Consider the following 9,497-nt stretch of genomic DNA (forward strand, 5'->3'; position numbering starts at 1 on the left):
AAGAAGAGGGACTGAGAGGACTTGGAAGTGGTGGCGTTTGGCGGGTGGGGGTGGTGGAGGGTGGAGGAAATGTTTCTGTGAAAGAGCACATAGTGAGAGACATGAGGCAGCAGATGGAGAGAAGAGGCCCAGAGTGGCTGACAGCAGCGATACACCAGAAAGGGGAGGTGGTGGGGGGCGAAGCCCCGTGTCCACTGAACAACTTTCAGAACATTATTAGGTAACGCAATAATGTGCCTCAGAGTTAGCCCTGAGACAGTGCTTTGAAACGAGTCTATGGAGTCGTCGATTTTGCATGTGTGCTGACTAGAAAAAGAATGCCAATTTTGATTTGATATTTAAAGAGTAACGGTATTACTTTACCTAAGACTGCATTTATATTTAGTGCCAAAAGAGTGTATGTCATTATGCCTCATCATCCGCCAAATTGCACGCTTCACAAAAATATGCAGGCATAAAGTCTCAGCTCGGTGAGAGAAAGAGCCAGGAAGGGAGATGGAGGAGGAGGAGTAGCAGGAGCAGGAGCAGGAGGAGGAGGAGGAGGCCGCAAATGAAGATGCAGTGTTTGATGTATGTCTTGAGAACAAGAGCGGCCTTAATGATAAAACACTGCCCATGAATAAGTCTGCCAGTGGACGGGGCAGGCCTGTCAGCGTAAGCATAAAAGGGTGATGAGTGAGAGCTTTGCACTGTTAAACCTTCATGCTCTGGGATGCACGGTGTTGAAGGCACAGAGGAAATCTGTGAATATAAAACGTAATTAAGTGCTGGTATAAAAGTAGCGGCACGTACTTTTGTTCAGCCAGCAAATAAATAAAAAACAAACATGATTTGCTTCTGAATCAGAAACCTCAATTTCAGTAAATTGTTTGCAGAATGAAGAATGTGACCAGAATAACAGCCTTGTTTACACTTTCAGCCACTGAAAGTCTGTGTGTTTAATCTCACATTACTTCTTTGTGAAGTGACTTATTTTTCAGGACGACTGCCTTGAGTGCAACAGAAATAACTCACTTGTAGACCACTTAGCCGCATAAAGGTAGACGTGAAAATAGTTTATCCAGGCTGTAATGTCCCTACTAACAGTATTGTTTATTTTCCCTTTTTTTCCCCCCAAACTTGTCGTCTGTGAACAACTTTATTTGACAGGCCTTAATACATTACAAGCAGAGGTGGTGTGTGTGTATGTGTCATGTATTTACTACATTTTGGGGACATAAGCATCTATATTGTGGGGACTCTGCTCCCATCTGAAGACATAAAGGTTGAAGTGGTGCTGCACTGGCTTTGCACAACAATCCATTTACAGGTCTTGGGGAGCACGACTGCATATGTGAAAACAGCTGTTTGAAACACGTTGTGGCTCTAGGGAGGAAGTGCGTGAAATCAGATTAATTGCCAGATGTGGCGTCTCTTGATTCAGCGTCAGTTTGGACTAAAGACTACAGGTAAAATAACAGGGAAATAACAAAGATCTGGAAGTGTGGAGTTGAAGAAGAATACCTGCAAACATTAGGCTGTGAGAAAGAGGAAGATTTTCTGCAGTGTTAGCTAATACCCCACAGCCGACAAACCCCAAACCACATAAACCTACACCAGAGTTTAAAATAACCTGCAAAAAATTTACAGAAAAGTGATCAGAAGTCAACATTTGTTAAGTGCAAACATCATATCGCGTGAGTGTTGGAGGAGCCATCATTGCCTTAAAAAAGAGGAACATTTTGGGGGGACTACAGTCTGCAGAGTGGAGGCAAGAGGATGAGCAAGTGACAGGCGGCAAATGTAAATGAAATGGAAGGTCTGCCAACAGGTGAGTGAAAATCAAATTTGGAAGCATATTTCTTCTTCTTGGCATCCGTTTCATCCATTTTCAGCAGCAAACTGAGCGGCCAGAGGGCTCAAGTGAGCGCGGGGATGAGTGACACGCGTCAGGCAGGGTGGTTTGTGCACCTCCCTCTGGGTTGTGTTGCCAGGTACACACAATCCACACAAAAACTCAGAATTTACAATTTACGCTGACATTGTGAACTACTCCTTTTTCATTCCTTTTTAGTCCCATAGTCTGATCAAAGTTATACAATCTGAATATTGCTTGAAGCCACAGTGTAATAAGCAGTTAAAATCAGAAGCTGAACTGCTCACGGTGAGTCTGAAGCCTTAGTCAGAAATGTTGAGGGCCTTCAGATCACTCACATGATTGTTATTCTGCACCACTGTTGCCACATCTAGAAGTTAACCAAACAAGTTCTTATTTTAGCTGGCGGCCACTTTGGTCAGATAATCAAAAAACCTGCTTTGAATAGATTACCATGCATGATGAGGTCTGTGTTTTAAAAGTCTGTAGAACTATTTCTTGCATTTGGTCCTTTCATTTTCACTACCTTGTGAACATTGGTTGGCTGAGAAAAACTGCCATGTGTGCTCGAAGGGCTTTCCAATGCAGTAATAGATTTGGATGATGCAAAGCTGTGTGAAGAGACTACATTTGCTTCCACTTATTAAAACCTTGTCAGTTTCTGGGTAATTTGTGTTTTAAGCCATGTTAGCAACATGTCTCTAGACCTGGTCGGTCTGTAAGCCTTTTGGTCCGGTGATCGACCACATTGGTTCAGACTGAAATGTAAAAGTTTTAACTTAGCCAGTAAAATGTCTCAGAATCTACTGGATGCATTGGCACAACATTTTGTATTGAATGTATTGTATTATTATACATGTCCGATTAAGTAGAAAGTGAGATTTCCAGGTCTTCTCTGATTATAAAGCAGGTCCAGCTATTATCAACAAGTATTCATATCGAGGCAATTTACAGCGGCTTCCACCAAGACTCTGACCTGGATCATTTTTTGTGATGTCCTCTGGCTGTTCTGTCTAAACTGCCTGTGACCTACAGAGTTTCCTGATGGACAGATAGCTTTACTAGTTTGCATAAGAAACCGCTAAAAGCTGCAGTTATCAACTCAGTTAGTAGTCATATTGGCTGACTCTACCTACTTGGTCACCTCACCCTGGGCCTAAAAATCTCTCATCACGGTTGTTCAGAGCTCCCGTGCTAGAGGGGACCTGATAGGGCCACTAGCTTCACAGCTAACCAGCGGTAGCTACTTTAAGTAAAGGTGTCTGTCCATGAAGAATATCCTTAAATCGCCAAGTTATTTTCTCAATGAAATATGACCAAGTTTAATCAAATCAGTGAATAAAGTTTGAAGCTGTGTTTTTGTACAATAATCAGTTGGGTGCAGCCTCATCCAAGTCATCAGCCTAAACTATGATTCGTGATAACTAGCAAATATAAGCATGCTGCATGCTAAACTAACATGATGAACACAGTGATGCTTAACATCATCACGTTAGCACTGTATTTGTAAGAATATTGGCATTCTTATGTTGGCATTTAGTTCAAAGCACCACTGAGCTGCCGGCATGTAGACTCGCACAGCCATGTCCACATAAGGTGTCTTTCTGGCAGGGAGGCATTGTCAGTGCACTTGAGAGTGCTCGATTGGAGCGTTTGTGCCATAGGAGACATTGGTTTTGATTCAAACATACATACACTCAACAGTAGCACTTAGTTTACAGACAATTTGGCAAATTGTCACAAATGTGCATTTCTGTCTCTGTTATGATATGATATGATATGGTTTTTCTTCCTGTTAATGCTCAGGATCGACAGAGACATCCAGAACAAGTTTCTCCTCCACTTTCTTGGTTACCAGGGTGATGGATGACGAGTCTCACCAGATCTAACATATGATTGGCTGCCTGAACAACAGCGACAATAACGACCCCAGTTCAGAGATTTTAAACTAGGAACTGGATGCAGCGTTGGAGACAACTGAAAAAGAGGTGGACGCTGAGTCTCTCTGATCAGAGACAACTCTCACTTGGTTGTGTTTCACCTTGGAGTTTAGAGCCCACCTTGAGATTTAAAGTGCTAACATTCATACAACATAATTTGTCACAAACACAACACACACAAATGGACACACACGCTGCTCCGGTTAGCCTTTCATACGCACAAAATGGGACTGTTATGATGTGATAAATGCCAGCCAGAGTGAGTCGATGATGATGTCACTGCACTTACTTCTGTTGGACATGAAAGCCCTTTATACTCCATAATGGCACAGTCACTTACAGATCCCACAGTATTAAACTGGCATTAGCTGAGAAACTCACCAACACCCATCAGAAAATCATGACGAAACGATCGCACTCCTGGATCTTCAATGCATATTTATGTACAGCTGTTTGAGGTTTTTCCATTTAATATCAGTAAAAGTAATCTCAGGGCAGATGTGAGCTGACTCCTGACTGGCTTTTTAGTCCTCTGAGTACACCAGGGCCAGTAGTCAGATCTTAAAAGCCTACAGTCTGGTAGGGTGAGGTTTACACAAAAGCACTTCCTCTCTATTGAAACACTCACAATGGCAGAGGCCCTTTTTAAGACTTTGCTTTGCGGGTGAATTATGCAACTTAATGGATTCATCTCTGGTCGTCTTTGCTGAGGATGGATAGGCTGGAGAGAGCAGCGCAAAATGTCCGGGAATGTGGAGAAATTACAGAGGGATGAAGGAGGGATATAAAAATGGGAGTGAAAGAGGGGAAGGAGAAGGGGAGATGGGATCTCTCAGAGGTAAAGATGTAGCCAAGGGCTTCACGCTGTAAATCCTACTTTCGTAAAGAGACATGTTTTTTTTTCTTCTTTCTTCCTCTTTGCAGAACCCCCCATCATAAACACCCATAAAATCCAGCCATTTATATAGAACAACCTGAAGTATAAAAACAAAGTTAACATTGTCTCATGTTGATTGCAAGAGAATTTAATCACAATTATTCAGCTTCTCAGATCAGATAAAACACTAACACTTATCTCCTCCAACTCACGTAAGACTATTCACAGTCTTTACTGTGCACCGACACTGCGTGGTGTAATTATTTAACTGGTATTGTTGTTAAGCATCTCTATGTTTATTCAGAATTTTTAGTTTATGGTGTGTTTTTAAATGATCTCTTCTCCTGAACTTCCATTGTATGAACATGACTGCGATTATGCCATCCATATATAAAGCAGTGAATCATGTCAGTAGGCATCTGGCAGCTTATTGCCTATTTCCTCAGATGATGAACACTGTCTGACGAACAGCTGTCTGGACAGTCGAGGTGACCATACAAGAAGTGATTACTTTTGCTTTTTAGAAAACTGTTTTACTTTTATATAAGAAAAGTAATCAAATTTGATGGCAGGTTAACACTGGTGCTAGAATATTGGAAAAATATCAATGTGCAAGTAAATAAGTGACATTGTGACAGCGCAGTTTGATTTGTTTATGTGCACTATATAATCTAATATGAACATGTCTAGACTAAGAATGTGGATGAGTGTGTGCGGTTACCGATGCGCGCGCACACACACACAAACACACACACACACTGCTGTAAATGCAGATTGCACACTCTTCTATAAACTGCACTGACATTCACTGCCTTTGACTTAACTTTGTATCGTAGCTCTCATCATTTGTGTTATAATTTCTCAAGTCAAGTCTTTCAACTCCTCTAAATGAAGGTTGAGTCTCTCAAGTAACTTTTTTTCTGTCAAATCAAGCTGCAAGTCATCAGAACAGTGACTGAAGTCAGCTCAAGTCCAAGTTACAATGACTCAAATTCACATTGTTTTCGTTGCAATTTGGTTAAAATTTAAATTTAAATGGTTCTTTATAAATGTCCAGTATGTGCAGCATGGAGGGAGCAACAACTGCATTTCATTGTGCAGTATTGTATAATGGAAACTGAAATAAAACTGAACCTGATTATATTTTTTAGAATGTATGGGTGGGACACAATGAACTTTGTCAAAAATGACCTTACATTTGAAAGAAAAAAAAACAATTTGAGAAGTGAAAAGCAAACATTTGCAGGATAATAATCTACATGTGGACCAAAGTAAAAAAACGACCAACAGAACAGCAAACATCAATAATGCGTTGTGGTGGGAAGAAGAAATTGGACGTCTGCGCACGTGTGACAGAAAGAGCGGCGACGTGGAGGAAGAAAAGTGATGGACAAACGAGCAGCCAACCTATCATCTGTTTATTCGAAGAAACTGGCATCAAATTAAGACACTAGACGGAGGGTGAGGGCAGATAGAAGGAGCTGGCGAGGAGTGTGTACAGATTAAGAGTGGTATTAATTCTGACCCATAATCTCTCTGCCTCTGTAATTGAGGTCGCACACCAGGGGAGGCTGAGTTAGGAAGAAGACTCACTTTCTGCTTTACTAAGCTCCAAGGAGCGGGCAAACAGAGACAGAAATGAACTGAGGGGATGCAATCCGCCGCAGACCTTCAGACTGTGGAGTTTGTGTTTAGAGACGAAGTGAAGGGAGACGGTCAGGGACACACTGAGGACAAGCTCAGTAAAGTCCTACAGATGTCTGAAAAGACTACATTTTTTCAAATGTGATGGTAGCCTATTAAAATTGATTGGATGTGAATCGTTTTCAATGTAGTACACATAAAGAGATAAACTACATCCAATTCAATGATTGTTATATGATCAAAACAAGAAGAAATTACATCATTACAATTACATACTAGCTTTCTAGTATGGTCTTTTGGGAATTTGTGCTACCTTTAGCTAGCTAAGCTGTTAGCTTTCACTTTTTGAGTGGATTACAAACTTGTAAGCACGATGGGTCCTACCAAATGTTCAATGTTGTCGAGCGAAATGTCTCAAATCCCTAACTGTACATATTTAATGCCATGTGTGATGTGTGTTGAAAGAGCAGGAAAATACTGTAGGCTATCAATGTTCATAAGCTATACATGTCAGTGACATGCTTATAGCGCACCGCAGAGGTTGAGGTCTCCGAGCAGATCAATCGTTGTCAACTGCAATTCGCCAACGCAGGGGGCTGACGCTTAGGTTTCCATAACTATGTGCAAAAAAAGGTTTCATACTCCTTCAAAAATGGAAAAAAGCAGAAAAGCTGCTGTATAATCATAGTATATATATTTCCTAGAGATGGCATTCAACTAACTTCCAAACTAACTCGTCTCCATATACATTTGATCCGGCAGAAAAAGATCAGAGACTAAACACATTTCTCCTCTGGTAAAAAAAACTGTACTTTACAGTAACCCTCCTGGTGTGTCATCCTCCTATAATAAATTCCTCAAAATGTCAGGCTACTTAAACTGTCTACCTCAACAAAGGCGCTGTTAGGATCTTGAAACATGGGCGGTTAAGGCCTGCCTAGGACTCTTAAGATTTTCACCCTATAATTGCACTATTCTTGAAATAGTAAGTGAAATGAATATAAGATTTCAACTCTGTGCTCTACACAAAGGTTCCAGGCAGGTACGTATCAAACAAAATGAGTGCAATCTAAGTTCTCGTTCAACATTGAAAAACACATTCAAAAGTAAGAGCTTTGGCATTGATGAAGCAATCATATGCTAGATTGTACGCTGCCAATGCGTTGCTCAATATCGACAACTGACCAATCATGTATGACAAGGGCTCCTCCTGAACTCTAATGTCTCCACCTGATACTCTCTTCTTCTTCTCCTCTCCAGTCACTCTTTTGTTGTCTCATCTGTCTTTCCCTCTCCTCATTTCCTCCTGCTCTCCTCCCTCCTGAGCTTGTACTGTACATGAGGCAGTGGTGCTCTCACGTCCTGACTCATCTGCTGCTACAGCAACGGGAGATAACTCTTCATCCACCTCCTCAAGCCTTTCCTGCACCACGTTGCCTTCATCATTTCCCCTTTTTGTGAAAGCTTCTTACGTCTATAGCCCTCAAAGTCTTGCCTTTGTGAATTAGCTAGCTACCACTGGATGCCAATGATGACAAGCCCTGTTACCAGCTCTCTGTCTCTCTCACACAAAATGTGGCGCGCCAAGTAGAGTAGATATAAGTAGATATTTTCCACGGCTTGATTGCATGACATATTATTAAATTATTGTTTTCAGTGATTTTCTTTTCTTTTCTAAATTTTTGTGTTAATTGCTTTTTCGATTATTCTTGGCTGTAACCTCGGACACCCCGGCCTAATGATGCCACAATTCTAAACTTAGCTTAGAGTCCTCACATGTAGTCGCGGCCCATCGATTCCTCACACTGCTTTTAGTTCCTCCGCCTCCAAAACTTCACCCCTCTATCCGCTCTGTTCTTCTGCATCTATCCCAGATCAATATTGTAATAACCGGAGAGGAGAAAGCCTCATCATAATCAATAAGAGCAACGTATAGCAAGACAGAGGTAGACCCAGAGAAACCATTCTGGCCAACAGCAGAGCTGAACGTTTCAGACACCTCGTTCATTACACTATTGAATAATCCATCGGCTCTGTCACAGCCTCAGAAGAACAGAATAAGCTCCACGGCGAGCACATCTGCAAGTGCTCACAGCGGAAGGAAAACCCGCGGAGAGCTTCATATTTCCTTTGATTACACAGGAGAGTCATGTGAGTTTAAGATCATATTCATGTATCCACAGGAGTCTGAGGCAAGTTTGAGTCAAGTCTCAAGTCTGTTGAGCAATAATATATTTTTATTGTTACTGGGATGAAACTTGAGACTTCAATGTTTTCTTGCCTTCAACTCTCAAGTCAAGTATGAAGTTAAGTCACGTCTCAGAGCCGTCAAGTCCAAGCCGAGCCTCACTTTTGTGTTGAAAGATGTCAAATTCAGCTCTGCAGAACAATACTAGGAAACAGTAACAAAACATCTAGAATACTAGAATATAACTGTCTATATATAATAATTTTTCATGTATATTACGAATATTTGCATGGTGTGATGGAATATTGCAATTGGTTTATTGGCTTGTTTGGTCAAAACTGCCATGAGTGACAATACCAATAAAGACAGCTCAAAAAAGAGAGAAGGTACTGATGTCAACAATGTGGGTACATCCCTAGTGGCGCTCCTCGATCCTCGCTTGACCAGCAAATTGTTCTGGTGCATCATCCCTCAAGTTCCTCCAAAGCTCTTATTTCCTCTCCAGGGAACAACAAGGAGATCTCTGAGGAGCGATGAGCGAGGATACACGAGAGCAGCCTTCGTGGAGGACTTTCAGCTAGACACCATTACACATAAAAACTCCACAATACAATACTGCTTTGCACGACGACCCAACTAGAACCATACGGCAGCTTGGTCAGTGGCCTTAAGCTTTACTTTAACCTTTATTGTCAGTTTTGCATGTGAAGAGCTCTGCGGCCAAGTTAGCAATAATACGTCATATGCAGTGTCCAGTTAGAAACTTAAAATAAAACTTGCTGACAAACAGTTGACATTTAATGTCTTTTGGACTGTTACTAACATGTCAAATGGTCGGGGTTTGGGAAAAGATCATACTATGTTACATTCCCGTAACTTACTTAAAGTTAGTTACATAGGTAAGTAGCTCACATATGTAACGTTGTGTACGTACTTTAACTCTATTTCGTAACAAAACTTAAAAACATATCACTCTTGTCACAAACAGGATGC

This window comes from Sparus aurata, chromosome 13 (genome assembly GCF_900880675.1).
Source record: "Sparus aurata chromosome 13, fSpaAur1.1, whole genome shotgun sequence".
Taxonomy (NCBI): domain Eukaryota; kingdom Metazoa; phylum Chordata; class Actinopteri; order Spariformes; family Sparidae; genus Sparus; species Sparus aurata.